This window comes from Lissotriton helveticus, chromosome 11 (assembly GCF_964261635.1).
Source record: "Lissotriton helveticus chromosome 11, aLisHel1.1, whole genome shotgun sequence".
NCBI lineage: Eukaryota > Metazoa > Chordata > Amphibia > Caudata > Salamandridae > Lissotriton > Lissotriton helveticus.
In genome coordinates, this window is record NC_136072.1 from 434,584,339 (window position 1) to 434,604,674 (window position 20,336).

Sequence of the window (20,336 nt, forward strand, 5' to 3'; positions counted from 1 at the left end):
ACCATTTACAAAGATGTCGGCCTGGTCTCTGGACTGTCTCTGTCTCTTGCCGTGGATGTGCTTGAGCCTGCACACAGGATACAGGAAGAAGGAAACAGGAATTTGGAAGCAGTAAGCAGCGTTGTCAGTTAGCAGTTTCGAGGTTTGCAGTTTTGTTTTGTTCACTGACACTCAATCATCTGCTGTATCCTGTGGCAATCTCTGGGTTTCCCGTAACCTCCAGGCTCCCGTCTTGGAGAGCAAAGAAGGAGAAGAAAGCAGAGAAGGGTAGGGAACTTGTCTTTAGTTTTCTCAACTTGGCCGAGAGGGTTGGTTACATAGTGTGTGGCACTGTTGTAACTAGGTACTTGTTGGAGCCCCCCTGGTTTTGTGGATGCTGAGTCTGGTTTGCAACACAGCCCCCAACCCAACCCGGGAGTCCGGGTTGGCTGATAATGCGACCTGGGTTCGTGGCTCATTGTTTTCAAGGGAAGAAGTGCATGGGAGCTGGGGCCCGGCTTTTCAAGCATATCAGAGCCCCCTTTGAGGATAAGAAGAGCTGAACCTTTTCCACAACTATCTCCTCTCTCGGCTGCTTCTCCATCGACAGCAATAAGATTAGAACTCTTATACAAGCCCGACTAAATATCTAGTGTCTGCTTCCTCTCTCATTATCTCCATGTCAACCTCACTCATCTCTCCATCTACAGCAGCAGTAACACTAATTTCCTGTGGGTGATGGCAGTACCTCGGGCACTGAAGGCAGAGGTAAGTTAGTTTGTCTTTGCAATTATTTTCATTATGACTGTTAAGAAGCTTAGAAACAGATCAATCCAACTGAACTGGCAAACCTTAGCCCTTAGAGTTAAACGAAGGCACAAAATATGTACACATGGGCACTTCTGACAATATCCTACTATCCCAGTCTTTTTCCCTAAATTAAGATTTTGGGATGAAGATTAGGTAGTGCTCCTCAAGAAACATAGTCCGGAAGTTGCCACTTTACTTCAACTTTGTCCACACAATGTGGCCATTGAAGTCAATCCCCGACAAAAATGTAGGCTAAGCCTAGGCTTTACAGTTGGACTTTTAAGACCACTAATAAAATTAGAGAAGACCTTCCTCTAGACTTTGACCATTCCAGATATAGACTTGAGTTCACTCTCAGTAGGCAAGAAGAACATATCTACAAATAAAACCCCGAAAGAAACAATTTATTTAATAGTACCGTAAGTGAGGAACTAGTTCCAACAGATGACTTTTCCAGCTCGCCCAATTTCCTTTAAATAGCTCTTGTCATCTACTTGGAGATTATGTACTTCTCTCTGAGGCTGTCCAAGCCCTTAAAAGAATCTTGGAGTCAATAATGCAGCTGTTTGAAAAAACGACAAATTCAGATCGCAACCTGGAAACTTTATCTGCAATTTTCAATTGTCTTACTTTGCAAAAGGCGGCCTCCTTACCCCAGAAGCATCTAGTAAACGTGCCCTAGGATCCAAACAAGGTGTCAAAGGGAAGTAAATTCCTCTCGAGATAAGAATTTAACTCAGAGAAGGCCATGGACCACCTAAGCAGAAAAAGCATATGTGAGGATCAATAACAAGGATGAGGCTAACGCTCGACACCTCTCTGCGAAAGCTGTTTTCTGAAGAGCAGCAGGCTTCTAAATCATCTCTTAACTCAACATCAAACACAATCTCTCCAACTTATTTTCCCATTTATAAAACCCATCTTTCAACTATGGATAAGGAAACTCGATCAATTTATAGAGCCAAAACAGAATCACTTCCAACAAAAACATTTAGTGATGAATCATCCTCGAAAAAGGTGCGAAATAAGGAAAAAACAAAACGTAGAATCACTAGAAAAAGACCAAATCCGATATGTTTCAGTGTAATAAAATATACAAATGGTAACAGCGGAAGCAATACAATTCCAGAAGTAATCCTAGACCAAACCTCTGAACCTTCCTGGCCCCCCCTTTCCCTTTACCCACTATGACTATTGTTTTTTTCCATAAACCCTCAGGCCTCAGAATTCAGAGCCAGTCTTCATATTTCTGAGGATGCTCTTCCTCTTCCTCTTCTGAAGTTCCTCTGGTGATAACAAACTCTGAGTAAACGAATATAAGAACAGAGGAAGTTCTCCTTTCGCAGTGCTCTCCAATAATTTAGATGAGTCCTTTTTCAAATTGATAATAACCCTTTATGTCTTTTGCATTAATACCCCCAGCACCATTCACTTACATCTGTGGAATTAAAAATGGCTTATTTCCAGAAAAACAAGACCTTACTCTTGTGCGAGTTGAATTCTGGTCATATTTGATTCCTTCAATAATCCTGAGAGCTAGTAATGTTTTACATAAAAATATCTATGATGTCCACAATATCCCACATTCAATTTCAAAGAACTCTTTTGTTTCATCACTGACACTGAATTTTCTAATCGGGTCTTTTTAGCAACTCCATCTAATTGCTCATACCCTAAGGTTTTCTCTGATTCTCTTATCATGAACATCAGCCCAAATGATAGACACATTAAAAACAGAATAGATTCAGCCCCAGTTAGAAATTATGAAGTTTCTTGGTGCTGGCTTGCTAGTGCAATTAATGAAAACAAAATAGAGAACATTTTCAAACTTCCATTTTAGCAAAAATCTCAACATAACATCTTGGAGCATGGCTGGTTTTTCTCTTCTTGACCTGACTCTTTCAATTACCTATCTTCAGGAAATCTGGCTTACAAAATATCGTACTCTAGATTAATTCTTTACAGTAGATGTTCCTGTTGACACCCTCACCAAAGGACTTGCAAAAGTGGGTCTCGCCATCCTGTTATCTATTAACCTTTACTGGGAATACGGAATTCTCGCTTTGCCCTCTTACAATTTACAAGGTGCCCAAATAACGTTTCCTAATTTACTTTGCAAGCAGCATAAATCTAGTCTCCTTTTCAATGTTTATATTCCTCCCAGTTTGTGAAATAACAACATTTCGTGTAAAATATTTGAACTGGTAGTCTTAATTCCACGTGGAGGCAATAATTGCAATATTTTTTTGTTTGAGGATCTTTGCGCAAAAATCTCAGGTGCATTATTAAATCGAACCAGGGATAAAGATCTAGAAGAAGCCTGGAATATTCCCATGGCCTCTATCCCTCCAAATTCAAAGCAAATATGTGTGTGGGAATACTGCTAGGATCGTTGTCCAGAATAAATACAGTAGTAATGAAGAGGCGGGTCGACCCGGATATTCAGCATCTTCCACAAGAAGAGGTGCTTCCATTATTGATTACATACTTGTTAGTTACGACTTCTACTCATCATTTCCTGCAGTGGAAGTTCTTCCGCATTCAGGGAGTTATTATGCCACCTTGGTTTTAAAGCAACAAGAAACTGAAAAAGTGTCCTTGAATCCTGGAAACAGTATAGCAGCAATGGATAGGGAGGGAAATCTCTATTTGGGATTCTAGGTGGATTAACTATTTAAACATAACCATTATATCTCAATGGATCTCAGAAGTGGCAAATCCAATTAACCACTATGTATCTCTTATAACAGCAGTAATAAATGAGTTGCACAATGATAGCATTTCAATTAATTTCTTTTTTTTTACCCAAATGAATCCCAATATTAAGAAACTTTCTGCAGCTATACATAATCTCACTTGTCTCCAGTTTGTGGACTACTTTCCTAGCAGAAAAAAAGTAATACAAATGCTTTGGAAAAAAGGAAAAGGACTTGCCGTTACATCAAACAAAGCATGGCTGACAATAACTGGATGGATTTAAGGCAGGCGGTTGCAATTTAAGATGTCAGACTTTTTTTTAGCCTTTGATTGCTGCTCACAAAAAAAATCGTTCTGCAGTTTCTATCCCCAGTCCAGTTTAGACAGATCACATCTCACATCTCTATAGGGCAAATGTACCTACTGAAAGTAATCAACCTGTTTTTCGGACTTTAATGAACACCTCGGAAGAGGTCTTTCCTCCGACACCAGATATGGTATTTGCAAAAATAAAGCAGGAGTTTCTTCTGCTATGAGCCCTGACACAATTCCAGTTATAGTGATAAAAAGGGGTCCTGAGGCATGGGGGGAATTCTTAACTCCTCTTTTTTAGTGCTGATATTTAACTGGTCAAATGCCAAATTCTTGGAAATACATTATCATAATTTCCGTTCATAAGGTAGGCTTGTGATCTCTACTGGTAACTTCTGGCAGATTGCACTAGTTGATGCAACAGGGAAATATTTGGTGGATTGCATCTTAGAACAACTGAAAGATTGGGTTTTCCCAAAGGGATTATACTGTGGAAACCAGCAGGATTTTAGCCCAATCATTCTATTACAGACAGTATTGTGATTGTTTAAACTTTGATTGATCGATAAGTACTTAACTGAAAAGGCACAACATCTGTAGACTGCATTTACAGACTTTTTCACAGCCTTCGATAAAGTACAAAGGCCCACTCTCTGGTAAGAACTACTGAGACTGGGAGTTCCATCGAACCTGCTAGGAGTGATAGTAGCACTCCACTCCTCAACATGGTGTGACATGGGATGGTGGAAAACAATGTGCTCTCTCCCAAGATCTGTACTTACATGACATACCAGCCCAATTCTTGGATGCAAGAAACTTTCCCTCACGCTGTGCTGCCTACAACCTTCACATACTGATGTATGCTGACGATGCAGGTTTATTTGATTTAACCCCAGTTGGTTTGCATCAAAATGTGAGTACCTTGGAAAGCATGTACCAAACTAATGTCCACGATGCACAATCACCAGTTTCAGAAGATACCTGGAACACTACGGAGCAAAAGAAATACAGAAAGAAAGAGCTGTGATCTGGTAACAGTTTCCTTTCATTTGGAAATGCAGAAACATACAGTGAGGTGGGTGATTAGGAACCAAGAGATAAGCGGCACTGAGATCGAGATGACCAAACCTGACTGATCTTTGGAAGCAATCTCTGATTCTCTTATCATGTACATCAGCCCAAATGGTAGCAACATTTAAAAAAAAACAATAGAATCAGCTTCAACTAGAAATTAGGGAGTTTCTTGGTTCTGGCTTGCTGGTGCAATTAATGAAAACAAAAAAGAGAAAATGTCTAAACTTCCATTTTATCAAGAACATAAACATAACATCTGTAGCATGGCTGGTTTCTCTGAAGGAAAACTTGCTTCTCTTCTTGACCTGAATCCTTCAATCTTCTGGCTTCTTCTGCTATGGGCCCTGACAGAATTCCAGTCATATTGATAAAAAAGGGATCCTGAGGCATGGGCGGGAATTCTTAACTCCTCTTTTTTAACTACTGTTTTTTATCTGGTCAAGTTCCAAATTCTTGGAAAGGCATGTCTTCTGTAGGTGAGATGTAATAACTTTTCCAGTGCTTATTTGAAGAGGTTCAGCCCCACAAGAAAAGACAGACTGACAATAGATTTCGGAGGTTGAGAGTGCGAAGAGAGTATGCACTCACTAGTCCCACAATTGATTGACGGAATGCAGAACAAATCAAAACATTCACCCCCAGTCAAGAGATCTGGGTTAAATCCACCATTCTTTTGCTTACCATGCCACCCCAATTTAGACCTGGCCATATGGAAATCAGCTTTGACCCTGTGCCTCATAAGGGATCAGGATGGAGATACTCTGACCCCATGGTTGAGAAATGGCGGTGTTAGTGACACAAGTTGTATCCAAAATAGATTTTTTAAATTGTGTGCGATATTTGCGACAACGCTTAGACCGCCAGGGCGCCCCCCCCAGTGTACTGACTATCAACGTTGGTGCATATATTGGTGAAAATATTAAAAAATAAATCAGTGAATCATTAATACGCATTCCTATAGAGATATTGAGATTCTGCTAAATGTTTTTATAGAGTTATCTACTGTGATGGTTAGAATTAATTATATAGTTATAATTGTTTTTGTGATGGGGCTATTCAATTCCTGCTTTTGTTTTCCATTTTCGTGCCATGTCCAAGGGGATCGCGATTACCAACTTCATCGTAATCTCCGGAGTCTCCACAAAAATATAAAATAGTTTTTAGAGATTGATTTTTATAGAAACCCCCTAGAAAAACATGAGTTAAGGCAATACTGAAAGAAACCCCTAGTGTGTAAAATACTGTAGTATGTGTGCATATATGTATGTTAGACTTTATGGAAAAGGCGCAATTGTCCTGGTTAACTATGTCATCGCAAAGTCCTGAATAACCGCGAAAACAGAAAATAGGTCTGAAAGATGGTTTTTAAAGAAACTTAGTACAAAAATATGAGTTTAAACATGCTTTGAAAAAAGTATGTATAGAGTAATATGTGTAGTGCAATGTTCAGAATGCACTTTTTTTACATATTATTTTTGGATCGATCAATCAATAAATCAATCAGGAATTTATAGGGCCCCCTACTCACCCGTGAGGGTCTCAACGATGTGTTGGTGGCCTCTGAAAGTCTGCTTTTATTTTACACTGCGGGACGTGTCCTTGGGAATTGCGATTACCAATATCATCGCGGTCTCTGGAGTCACCATAAAAACAGATAATAGGTTTTAGAGATGGTTGTTCTAGAATACACTAGAAAAACATGAGCTTGAAGTGTACAGTAATAAACCCCTAGTGTGTAAAACACTGTAATATGTGTGCATATATGTGTTTTCACTTTATGGAAAAGGCGCAATCGTCACGGTTAACGACTTCATTGTGATGTCCTGAATAACTGGAAAAATAGATCTAAAAGATGGTTTTTAAAGAAACTTAACTGAAAATATGAGTTTAAACACACTTTGAAAGAAGTATGTATATAGTAATATGTTTAGGGCAATGTTCAGAAGGTTTTTTTTCCAGATTATTTTTGGATGTGTTGTGGTCATTGAATGTCTGCTTTTGTTTTCTATTTTTGCCACGTGTCCATGGGGATCGCGATGTCGTTGCGAATATAAAAAATGTAAAGAGAAAAAACAAACACTTATTAATCCACTGAAGAAATTACAACCTTATAAAAATGCTACTTGTAGAGCCATTTTAGATAGAAAATATGATTTTAAATCCTTAAAAATTCAATTACAAAATCATAGGTTACATGGATGGTATAGTTGGGAAATAGAATTTTACAAACCTTAAAAATTCACTGAAAAAAAAAACAAAGGTTACAGGGACATTATAGTGAAGTTTTAGTATTTTTAAAACCTTAGAAATTCCCTGAAAAAACAAAGGTTACCGGGGCGTTATAATTAGGAAATAGAATTTTAAAAAAACTTAGAAATTCAGTGAAAAAATCAAAGCTTACAGGGACATTATAGTTAGGCTGATATTTCACTCGTACAAAACCAGAGAAATTCAGCAGTTATTGTTAGCTGAGCTAAACATAACTCGCGGCCCGCAATGCCCTGCTTATGACCTCACATATTACATCACTTATGACATGGTCAAATCTGCTCTCAGTTAAGTGTAATTTATATATAGGTGCAAAAGTAAATTTACACCTGAAAAAAAAACTATGTGTTTTGAGGCCCCTTTAAACTATGATTGCATGAAGTGAAGGAAGCATTATCTGGTGAGCTAACTAGATTTTGATTTCTCGCTATATAATGCTAAGTATGTGCACATCGAATGCGAGAAGCTCTGGATAAATAGGTGTAACATTGGTGTACAAACTGTCTGCGGGGTAAATGACATGGCTAATGCTAATAACTGGCATGAAATAGCTGTCTCTCTGCATGCATGTCTATGCATGTATTGACCTTGTCAGTGTTTGTTTCAAATCATTGGATGCAAAAAGAACAAGTAAATAAATAATGTAATGAGCAAATGCATACATTACAGCTTTTTGATGTAGGATGCACATGCCAGTACTGTATCAGTCTTTATCTTTAATGCTGTTATTGTTCTAATATATCTCTGAATTGTATTCAGTACTGTGACAACCTTTTTGATTAAATTCAAGAAGATTGCATTTTTCAGTTAATGAAGCAGGTTATTGCTTTATAAATGGAAATCATTTGATCCTTTCAAGATGAGTTTAATTAACAAGGAACCTTTCTGTTTAAATGAATTACTAATCTCATCAGTGAACTTATTTCAGTTGTAAAAAACCATAGATATAAAAAAATAACAGAGCATATACATTTCAATTCGATAAACCGCAATAAACAAATTCTGTTTCCATGGAACAAGAAACTTGATAGGGCCTTTCGACAAAACCCTATTATCTAGTAGCTGTTCTTGAACAAAAGCTAAAAGTCGCTTAAATTCACTTTAAAGGAGCCATTAACCCAATTAGACTTAAAGTGCATGGCGCATTAGGGCATTGTTACCTCTTTTTCTGAGATGATATTTAGAATTTAAAAAGCTGGCAACCGACTAAACAACACACCTCCTAGAATCTGTCCTGCATATTTTCAAGGCATTATGCCTGTCCTCATGTCCAAGGAGGCGGCACTTAGGGATGATCCAGCAAGTACGCTGTTTGTTGTATACATTACGGAAGAACAATAGGTGTTCGTCTTTCTCCACTGACCAACAACCCATAGGGCAAAATTTGGAGGAGTTGACATTACTCCTCCAAGAGCAGGTAAAAGAAGCAGATGGTAAGATTCCCAGTCTATATTTAATGTAAAGAGACCTTGACATTGGCATATTCACATAGTCAAAAAAATCTTCAAAATAAGAACCACATTTAAAAGACAGATACTGATCTGTTAATATGCCTGAGGGAACAGCAGACATTTTGGAGCCAAACACAATATTCCCGTAGTGATCTGTAATGAGACCACGATAGCTGCTGGGTATTGATCTTCGTTGAAGCCAAAATTCGGGAAATCTTAGCTTTACCAGCCTTAATTTAATATGGGCTATCTGCTGGACCATAATGGCCAGTTAGTGAGCTAAAGTTTTGTTCAGGCATTCTCTGTATCGTGCAAGTTGCTTGAATATCCATATCTTTGCCCAAAATAAAATAGGCTTAAAATGGGCTGTGTCTGAAATTTGCGTGAAATTTAAATCAAGCCTAAAGGAAGTAGTGCTGTACCTTTTGGTAACTTCAGGGGGGATCTTAATAAGGAATTTTCACCTTTGTCTAGCACATCAAGATTGCAATATCTCAACAGATCTGATCCTAAATATTTCCAGTGCCGGTGAAATAGGATAGGAAGAGACTTTATTTTCCAATCTAACAATTGAACCGGCTTTATGCTTTGGGGACGGAGAAATGTTCTGTATCTGCGCTGACCAACTGGTGGGGTTGGAAAATTTCACCTCTAGATTGTTGAATTCTAACGCCCTATCCAACTTGGCTCTGTCTAAAGCCACATTCCCTTTAGCTTTCTTGCTCTGTGTGAATATCATTAACTTTAAGGCCATGCTCTTTACAAAATTAGTTAAACTTCCCTAAAAGTTCGTTAAGACCCACGGCAGTTTTTGAGATGAGAAACGTGTTATTTGCAAATAGCAGATATGCTATTTTGGGGCCGGCAATTTTGGGTGCATCATTTACATAATTAATTAAATAGGGTATGCTTTCATTGATAAATTATAAAAATAATTTGGGAGCAAGGACGTACCGTTGCAGCACACCATGCCCTATTGGAACGCCCTCTGTAGTTTCCCCCACCAGGGCCCCATCAGACTCTGGCAAAATGATCAGTGTTCAATTCCGAATCCACATCAGTAGCCCTAAGAGAACTCTGATTTTCGTGAGAACCTCCTAAAGTTTCAACCTTGGGACAAAGTCAAATGCCGTACAAAGATCAACTAAGGCGACAAAGAGCACCCCCTGTTCCAAGTCGACAAGTTTCATTTTATGGTCAAAAACTGAAAGATCTGGTGTTTTCGGGATGAAGTCAGCTTGAAGTTGAGATTGGGCCTTTTTGTAGACACAATCGCAATGGACAGCACACCGCTAGCCCCTCCTCCGGATCGCCCCTAGGGACTCTGGTACATGGAGTTCTTGAGTGGTTCACCCCAGTGGGTGCAAGTAAGTACTTGTTGAACTGATGATCTCTAGACCCGATACATGTCCCAGGTTTTTGGATATCGCAGAGACATGGCTTGGGTTTCGGGATAACTTCCCTCATCAGTAGAGAAAATAGTTAGGGGTGGAAGAGAAGGCCGCCAAGCAACCGTCAAAGGCCTCGATGCCCGAACCGGCACGCAGGTGCGTCGTCCAGGAGCCAGTCGGCTCAAAGCTCAGGGGAGCTAATTTGTAGACACAATCGCAATGGACCGCACACCGCTAGCCCCTCCTCCGGATCGCCCCTAGGGACTATGGTACATGGAGTTCTTGAGTGGTTCACCCTAGTGGGTGCAAGTAAGTACTTGTTGAACTGATGATCTCTAGACCCGATACATGTCCCGGGTTTTTGGATATCGCCGAGACATGGCTCGGGTTTCGGGATAACTTCCCTCATCAGTAGAGAAAATAGTTAGGGGTGGAAGAGAAGGCCGCCAAGCCACCGTCAAAGTCCTCGATGCCCGAACCGGCACGCAGGTGCGTCGTCCAGGAGCCCGTCGGCTCAAAGCTCAGGGGAGCCAATTTGTAGACACAATCGCAATGGACCGCACACCGCTAGCCCCTCCTCCAGATCGCCCTTAGGGACTCTGGTACATGGAGTTCTTGAGTGGTTCACCCCAGTGGGTGCAAGTAAGTACTTGTTGAACTGATGATCTCTAGACCCGATACATGTCCCGGGTTTTTGGATATCGCCGAGACATGGGCGATTGTTAGATCTAATCCAATCCCAAAGACTTACCAGAAGTTTTTTATTATATATTTTTGTACGTAATTGAGCAGAGATATGGGGTGATAATTACCTGATTCTTGCCATGAGCCCTTTTTAGGTCTAGCCAATGCAGTGCGCATGCGCTGCATGGGAGAGAGACCTACTGCCATTGGCACAGCTTTGGGGGCAAAAACGTGCACGCGTTGCATTGCTTGCAATGGCAACACGTGCACGTCTGGCGATTTCCTTGCAGGAGCGCCAGGCGCCTTATGGTGGCGCCATATGGTCGCACACTCCCGCAAGGGAATCGCGCAGGCCCCCTTCCCTGCTGCTGCGCGCTTGTTTGTCCTGTTATCAAAGGAAGAAGATCGTTTTAACAGAATCGGCGAAAATTGGTTCGTGGCTTCGCCATCTTCCCAGCCTAGAAAAAGCAAACCTGAAACTTATTGAAAGTTTACTGTCTACCAAAGGTGCTTTACTTGACGAGATGGGGCGTATTCTAGAAGATTCCTTCGTGGTAAGGACAGCCACCACAGAACATCGATGTGAACAAGTCTACAGACCTTTGGCATGTGTGAAAAGTGTTGCATCTGTAGCAGCACTTGCATTCTCTGGCGTATGTTGTTATGAACATAGAATATTAGGACAAATGTATTTATGTGTGGATGTGGAACGCTGCGGGAAGGGGCAATTATGAAGAGGATCTGATTGGGGAGGAAGCTCCATTTGTAACCCGCAATTTTACCACTGTGGAATTTGGAAGTGGGGAGGAGTGAGGGTAAGACCAATTAACAAATTTGTGTGCACGAGCGAACTGAGTGAGCTTGACCTTTGGTTTGTCCCCGCTCATCCTCTGAGAAAAAGTAAAAAAAAATCTAAATATAGGTTCCATTTTCAGCAGTGTTTTTGTGACACACCAAAAATCCCGCCTTGACGCTCACCCTCTTGTGTAACTTGGTCCCTACAGCAGATGCATAAACATAATCGGGGTCAGCATAAGGGAGACGTGAACAGGTGGGAACAAAAAGCAAAGTTTTATGAGAAAAAGCAGACATTATTTCTAAAAGCATAAGCCCATTAAAGGCCACAGATCCACTGAGAACTTTCAAGGGTGGCACAGTCTTTTAATAAATGAGGGTTACACTAAATTAATGTGGCGTAGAGAGGGGGGGGTACTTCTGGGCGTTACTGTTAACCAGATAAATGGCTTATCCTGTGTCCAGCTGTGGGTGATAAGGGTAACTACTGAATATTGATTGATGTGTGTCCAGATGAAAAAAGTAAGATTACACTGCTTAAATAAAAATCCCAAATGGATTAATAAACAGAGTTGTCAAGGTCAATGCATGCAACTGCAATCCAATGGGATTTCCTGTTTCGGCAGTTCAGTTAATCGACCTCTTTTCCGCTACAGTACTGTACACGGCCCCCTTCCTTCTAATCCTCTGCCTGGATTACTTCTTTTTATTTCTCTTTCTCCTGAACTCTTACAATCATCTCCCCACAAAATCAGACTTCTCTATCGCTTTATTTTAACAATTGTATTATGTGGAATTTTCCATCTCGTGGAGGGAAGGAACCGTAGATGTAACAGTAAAATGTGTCATTTTAAAGCTAAGCAAACTATATTGAAATTCGTTTGTAATGGAAAAACACAATGGAAAGTAAATCTTGCATACTGTGTTTCGTCGAATTATTTCACACATACACTGCCGTACATGGGTTGCTGCGTTTTCCAAAACTTGTTTCAAATTTACACAGCTAATACCGCAAGGCCGTCGTTTCCCAGCTCGGCAGCCAGAATCAGAACAGCAGGCTCTAAATCCACTAAGCCACCTGACATAGTATTAAGCAAATACTTACACTGTTCCGTTTGTCGGCCCATTTAGCAGATACGGGGCACAAAAAAATCAAATACATTCTCCAGTATTGAGCGCACCTACCCAAAGTTTAAAGACAAATCATCTTGTACAATCACGCAGAAGATTCTTTGACATATTTAGCCTTTTCCTTGGAATTTCTTTTAGTCTCCTTAGTTTTCTCATGAATTACATCACGTTTTGTTATGTAGTTTTGGTTATTAACATTCTTCTTGAGGTGCATTCAGGTTGTGCCATGCAGTTTTCTCTGTTGTGCATATTCTATATAAGCTAAATCAGCAGCAAGATAGTATTACAGGCCTTGGTAAAATCACATTCTTATTATTCATAATTGGGCCAGTTCTTTAGTGGTTCACAATTCCTCAAAATCAGCCTATCACCCATAATGTGCTCACTATATGGAATATACATGTTGGTTATCACATAGAGGAAATACTTTTTCACAAATAGGGGTGGACACATTATAGAAGTTCTATAATATATACATTTGTACTTATGCGTCTCCTAACGTTACAGCCTTGAAAATGCCCCAGGCCTCACACCCTCATAGGGGGCGAAACCCGTGTTGGCTGATTTTGAGGAATTGTGAACCATTCGGGCTGATTTTGAAGAATTGTGGACCACTAAAGAACTGGTGATTTGTCACTGGGAGATTTTTCACAAGCAGACCCACAGGACTCTGAGCACCCTCCACCTCAAATTTGGCACCCCCGATTTCAGTGACACCGCCTGCAATCCCCACCCAGTGATGCTACCACAAAAACAGACACAACAGGTTGGCAGGCACGAGGTGAGTCCTCCATTCCAGCTTACTTGTCTGCAGTGGCGGTCTAAAGTTCCCGTCCTGGTGTGCCTCTGATCAAAATGATGAGGCGCTATCTATGATGTAATCAGATGCTCCACATGTGCTAAAGCATGCGCTGTATCTGTTTACGGCACACATGTGGCTTGATGTCACAGGCAGCAGTTTGTAACCTCACCCTTTTCCAAGCCGTCACCTTGTGACTGCCTGGAAAATGGTGTTGCTGCCCTGTGTAGTGATTTACAAGCTTCCCCGGGAATTACAAGGCCGAAGCCCTATGTGCCCGGGGCTGCTTGAAAATGTGACACTGCTTTGCTTCATAAGTGGGTGGTCTCTTGAGACCCCTAAGAACTGCAGCCAGGGCATTCACTCGTTCAGACCTGCTGCGCCTGCTTACATAAAAAAAAACAAGCATTTGAATAGCCAATAGGTCTTGCCTTTGGGACCTCATAAGTGTTTAGCTAGAGCAATTGGCTTTGCCAATGTCTTTAAGCTATATTGTAGAGCAACACGGCTGCTGTGCAGCATGCTGAAAAGTAATAATAATAAAGTGTAAGCATTTTTGTTACCTTATATATAACTAATAAGGCATTATGTACAGTTGAACGACCCTACCAAAAACAGAAGTAACACAACTTGGGAGTGAAGAGTTATGCAATTACTACACACTCGGTCATGCAGACAGTACAATGCGACGACAGACAAAGACATCGAGAAAATTAACGGCGGGGTTAGGGAGTATGTTGGCAGTAGGGGGGATAACGACCTACAGTGCCCCTTCCTGTGGGGTAGCTGCGAAGGTGGTACACTAAAAATAGGCCACACTTTAGACAAGCATTGGCATAGCCAATAGATCTCGCCTTTGGGACCTTATAAGTGTTTAGCCATGCAACAGTTAATGTTGTTGCAGTAAGAATATTGTGCTGCATAACTAAATACTTGTAAGGTCCCAACGGCGAGACCTATTCGCTATGCCAATGCTTGTTATAATTAGGTATTATTTCGGCCCCTCTCCAGGAGTTAGGGATAGGGGCTCCCACCGCAGTTGCATTAGTCAGAATATTAATATAGGTGGCCCAAATGTGAGGTGCAGCACAGAACATAGCTGAAGGAATCCTGTCAATCTCAGTAGCTTTCCCCACTCCTTCAATGCTTCAATGGATTCTTTGATGGTAAAAGTCACCGCCTCCTCCATTACGGCCGTACTAGAGGGCTGAGTATCAGGGTTAGCTGGAGGTGTTTTGGAGAGTTACTCTGCATTGAGGGCTGTGAAGTGCTCCACCCAGTCCGCGTTGGAGATATGACATTCAAGGTAAACATAATCTTTGCGGCTATTGTGTGTGACCAGATGCCAGAACAATCTAGCGTCCCTGCCCTTTGCTGCTTCTAGCAGATCCTTCCAAACCTTAACTTCCCACTTCGAATTGCTGGATTTAATTGCTTGGGCATAATCCCATCTAACTTTTAAAATATCTGGCCTCATATTAATTTTTAAGACTTCCATCAGAGCTGTTTTAGCCACTCTGCATTTTTTATCAAACCATTAGTTTGATCTAGAGGCCAATTTGCAAGGTAGGATCTTTCTCTCAGAAAAAGGTTTCAATTTTCCAAATATGATTTGTGTGTGGCTGATATCTGAAGGTGAGTGCTGGCCTGGTCAGTACAATGTGTTAGTGCACTATGGACAGCACCATAAATCTTTCAACTACGCCTCATTGTTTGCAATATCCACTCATTTTACCCTGCACCTGTTATTGCTCAAGGCCACAGTGCTAAGGGATGTTATCTCCAAACAAGATTTATCCTTAAGGTGAGTCCCTTTTAGTGTAAGGGCAAGAGGAAAGTGATCTCTCTCCAGGTGATCAATAATCTCCGTATCTACCATCTCATGCCAAATCGTACGGTCAAGTAATACACAATGTTACTAGACCAGTCTCCCTTCTTAAAGGTTGGATTGGCAGTAAAATCCGATGGGTTACGCCATTACAAGCTCTTAGGCCAAGTGTGGCGGTAATGTCTGAAATCTGTATGGCAGTTGCAGTCAACTTGGCACTTTTTTGGGATGAAGAATAGGTGGGGATCCCCCAACATTCATCCTCTAGCCGAAACAAATTCTAGGAGTGGCTTGTATAAAGCAGCAGTTAAAATCACCTACAGTGTCCTTGTGGATACCTGTCCCATAGTTTTCTAGTACAATATTAAGAATTTTCATAGTTTGCGGCAACTTATTAAAAGGGGAAGACATATTGTACACATTCACGGGGAGGTAGGGTGTACCCTGCTTCGGGAACAGTTTAAATGCAAGGAGGTCTGGGGATTAAATATCAATTACCTTGATCGAGCAATCCAAGGAAGTTTTAATCCATATGAGCAGACCGCCCGACGGTCTACCTGCTATAAAGTGGATGGCATCACTACTATATGTGTAGTAGCCTTGCTTGTAGAGCTTATTAACTGCCCAAATTTCTTGGAAAATACAAATTTGAAATCCCTCAAAAAATCGGCCCCAATCCGCACCTGACAGCTTGGATCTGATGCTTGCTATGTTCCAGCTCACAAGTCGGATACACACAGGCCCACCGTGGGGGTTCACGGTTGCAAAAGTGAGTATACCTAAGCTGTTGGAGATGCTGCTTGGTTTATTCAATCTTCCAGTTCCAGGGTCATCAGGGGATAAAAGTACATCCGATATAATGGCCTTTCTACTAGCCACAGAACCCGAAGGGCAGCTTGCAGCTTTCTGATTCAGGATGCACATACCAGCACTGACTCAGGCTGTATATTTGATGATGTTATAGTTGTAATATTTCTCTGAATTGCATTCAGTACTGTGACAACCTTTTTGATTAAATTCAAGAAGATAGAATTTTGCAGTTAATGAAGCAGGTTATTGCTTTATAAATGAAAATGATTAGATCCTTTCAAGATCAGTTTAATTAACAAGGAACCATTCTGTGTAAATTAATTACTGATCTAATTATGTCATGCCCTTGTCATCCGTTATACAGGCAATTGACTAGACATTTCAAAGCTTATTATAACAGACAGCTAGTGCAATGACGTTACTTTTCTCTATCATTAAACGAACCATTCAGACTGCTTGCAAATGTTTATTTTTCTTTGGTAATATCGTAGAGTATGTGTCTTAAGTGTTCTATTGCTCTTGTTTATTTTCTGTGTTGCTTAATTTTAGTTGTCTTTGACACCGATTTCGGTCAACTATAGTCTACTGTGACCTGTGCTTTTAATATATGACTCACGTTCAGCTCGTCCTCTGTCAATTCTCATGTTTGAATAGTTGCCTGCTTTTCCTTCCAAATGTCTTCAATATTCATCTATGTTGAAACTCACCCAGGTTAGTCCATTAAAAGACGTAGATCATCTGCTTCTGTTCATTAAATGAGACTGGTTGGCCTGGATAGCCGTTTTGACCCTTTACATGTTTATCAGGTTTTTTTTTCATCTGGACCAGCGGCAGGCAAGCTCCTGAGGAAAACTTTGGACCCTACTAGTTTTTCTTTTTACTCCACTTTGTACCTTTACCAGTTGGCACGTCTGCACAATTTTTCTTTCACCTTATTCTTAATGTAAATCTATAGGGCCGGATTCACAAACTGCACCGCACTACAAAACTTACTACAAATTGCAATTCACAAACTACAAGCAGAGTATTATGCCTTTCTATTACCTATACTTATGTGTGTTGGGCTCTCCACCCCAATGGCAGAGTCTACGCACACTTAAGTATACATTTTAGTAGTAAATGTGGCTTAGACTGGAGGGAGTGGGTGGGAAAAGGAGCAGGCCTACTTAAAAAAGGGGATGCAATTTGAAAGCTAGGAGGGGTTTAAGGAGGGACGTCACCCACCCACACAAGAGTAGGACAATTACTTTACTCGTAAGGGGAGACATGTAACGTACTCTTATGTAGTAAGTTTACCCTTGGAGTTTGTGCATACCGAAAGTATAAACTTGCTGAAAAGTGTTACCTCGCCTTTGTGAATCGCACCCCGAGAGTGTAAATAAGAAAAATAGTAAACTTACTTCAAAGTGTAAACTTATTCAGAAGTGCAAGTTAACCTTTGAGAATCAGGCCCATAGTGTTTGACTGCTCATCACCCGTTACATCTCCTGATCATCGCAGCTTAAGTTTTTTCAAGACATTAAGCTTCTGAAACTGGATTTTCTCTCCTGACCCTACCTAGCTGAAAGATGTGGGGTCCACCAGATGCAAGACTACAAAGAATCAGAATGTGCACTTAATGTTCTTGAGATCCAGACAAGCCTAGTTTTTACCTGCATGACTATCCAGGGCTCTCACTTACAACTAATATCCTACATGAGTGTCATTGATGTGCGAACACCTCCCAAGATCTTTTGTAGTATTTTTTCATATCAAACACACAAATGGTGATGGAAGGCTTCTTGCAATAAGTCTAACCACTGGCAACTGCTTGGGAAGCATGCCAACCCATTATTCTTTTGCTCACCATGTCACCTCAGATTAGACACAGCCATATGCAAATCAGTCTTTGGGCCATTTACTCGGTATATGATTTGTTCATATGTTGCAGTTTCATGCAAGGTTTGGTACCATGCATGTATGTTTGGTGTGAGTGGGGCTAGACTGTTTCCTTGAGGCACAGGGTTAAGCCTGATTTACATTTAGCTGGGTCTGAACTGGGGTGGCGAAGTGAGCTAAAGAACGATGATGGATTCAACCCAGATCTGTGACTAGGGTGCGTGTCTGAAAAGTTTCAGCCCTCCGCCAATCATCTCCTTGTGTTTGATTTGTAAGTGGGGATCTCCACTGCCTTAGAAGACATAGTTTGGCTAGTGCCAATGCTTTGTCAAACTATTGTTTGTATCAATGAGTAACCTCCGGGTATGGTGCACTGTCATGAAGGAGTGCCATCTCTCCTGTCAGTTGTTTCTGGGTGCCAAATTAGTGCATATAGCAGTCCATACCTCCTTCCAGTATGGGGCTATTTTGAGGCATTCCCACAGAATGTGTGCAATGCGCTGTCTAGATTAGGGCACCCCAACACCCTGCTTCTGCTAGAACCCCTATGTAGTGTAAATGTTTCGAGGACCAGTGCCATCTGTTTAAGACTTTGGAATAACTCAGTTTCAGAGGTGACTCCCTCAGTGCCCTGTCGTGAACTGCGAGGAGTTGGTGTACTCTAGGTGGAGTCGTATGGACCACCAGTCCTTCAGTTTGGAGAATGGGACCTAGTCTAAATGTTTGATAATTATGTTGTAGATCCCTGCCACTGCCACTGCCCCTTAAAGGTGCCCCATTTTCTCAAGTATTGAAGGAAGATAAAGTCTGTAATGACATTGTTGTGTTTGTGAACAGTGCTTTGAGGCACAGGTGTAGTCTCTGAGAGTCTCAAAAGTATGTGTGTTCCATTTGAAACTCAGTCTGTGCCTCTGCAAATGTTTTTAAGCTGCAATCTGTGAGCAACTGATCTAAAGTTGAGACGCCTTGGCTCTAAGTTTTGTCCAGTTAAGTTCTGTCCCTCCAATATGATTGGAGCTGTCCCCACCCCAATCGTTTTTTTGTGTACAGTAGGATTCTCCCCTAGTAACGTGCATCCCTTTCTCCATACATATATCATTGTTTTAAGTATTGGGTTAGAGGTGCCCTGCCAGTTCTTTTTACCTATGTAGAGCGAATATAGGGGCCCAGCATTCTGTCATAGGGAACTCTCTATGTCCACCCATGAGGAGTGCCTAGGCAAGTGTCTATCATGTGACGAATTTGTGCTAGATGGAAAGCTAGTCAATAATGTTCCGCATGAGGGAGGCGTAGCTGCATTAGTTGGGCTAGTTTCAAACGTGGTTTACTCCCTGCCCAGATGTAGGTGTTTAGCTGTCTGTTAAGATCGTGCAGGGTCTGTGCTGGAATTCGAAGGGGCACCATGGAAAAAGTCATAGTTTCGGTGGGGCACAACATTCATTTTCAGGTTTTGACTCTGCCCCAAATCAAGATGCTGAGAGATCTCCACCAGGTAATATATGATTGTATTGAGGCAATCAGTGTGTCTAGATTATCTTCCATCATGTTGTGGAGTCCAGTGCGTAAAAGGGAGGGCATCACATTTGTCCCAATTGATTCGCTGCCCAGAAGACCGGGCAAAGTGAGAAATAGTTTGAATGAGGGAGGGAATGGATTGATGCAGGTTGGACAGTGTGAGGAGGATATCGACTGCATATAGAAAGAAATTTTTTCTCTGCCGCTGAGGTCAAGATTCCTGTGATATATGTATCCCTCCATATGGTTTGTGCCAGGGGTCCTAGGGTGTGGACAAATAGCAAGAGGTAGAGCAGGCAACTCTGTTGCATTCCTAGCAGGATCTCAAAGGCCACCCCCGAGTGACCATTGCACCTGGCAATTGCCATAGGTGATGTATAGAACTGTGGCCAAAACATTGTGACCCAGGCCAATCTGGGTTGGAATCCAGAAAAGGTAAGGCCACTACCAAGCTCTTTCTCTGCATCCAGTGAGAGCTCCACCACCTTGTCTTCGTCATTTCTCACCTGCCATAGTATATGTGCCAACACGCAGAGATGGTATGCGGTAGAGCGGTGTGGGATAAACCACTATAACACGTTTAAGGTGGTTAGCCGGGGTTTTTATACAGTTTTGTATCTGTATTCAGCAAGTAACTTGGTAAATAACTGGCACATTCCAAGGTATCTTTGCTTAGTTTCAGAATCAGGGTGATTTTATCACTCTTTATTTCCAGGAGAGGTGGGGTTTCCTCAAGTATGTAATTTATTAGTTTGCACAGTAGAGGGACTAGTCTGGGCTTGTGGCTTGTGAAGTCAATAAAATTCTGCCGGGTAGCCATCTAGGCCTGATGCTTAATTGTATGGCAAATCATATATGGTTTGTGAGATTTCTGCCTCCGTAAAAGCTTGATTTAAGGTGTCTAATTGAGTGGG

At 41.3% G+C, this 20,336-nt stretch overlaps 1 protein-coding gene across 3 annotated transcripts in view; it reads left to right on the top strand.

Annotated features, from left to right (window-relative positions):
- Window positions 1-20,336, top strand: part of RHBDD1 (rhomboid domain containing 1) — a 440,372-nt gene that overhangs the window by 58,445 nt on the left and 361,591 nt on the right. Inside the window, exon 1 of one of the 3 annotated variants that reach the window (XM_078665927.1) lies at window positions 650-747. The exons of the other annotated variants lie outside the window; for them this stretch is intronic. The gene's annotated coding sequence lies outside the window, so the exon portion shown is untranslated. Of the gene's footprint in view, window positions 1-649; window positions 748-20,336 lie in introns of those variants that run through there. 3 annotated transcript variants of the gene reach the window in all.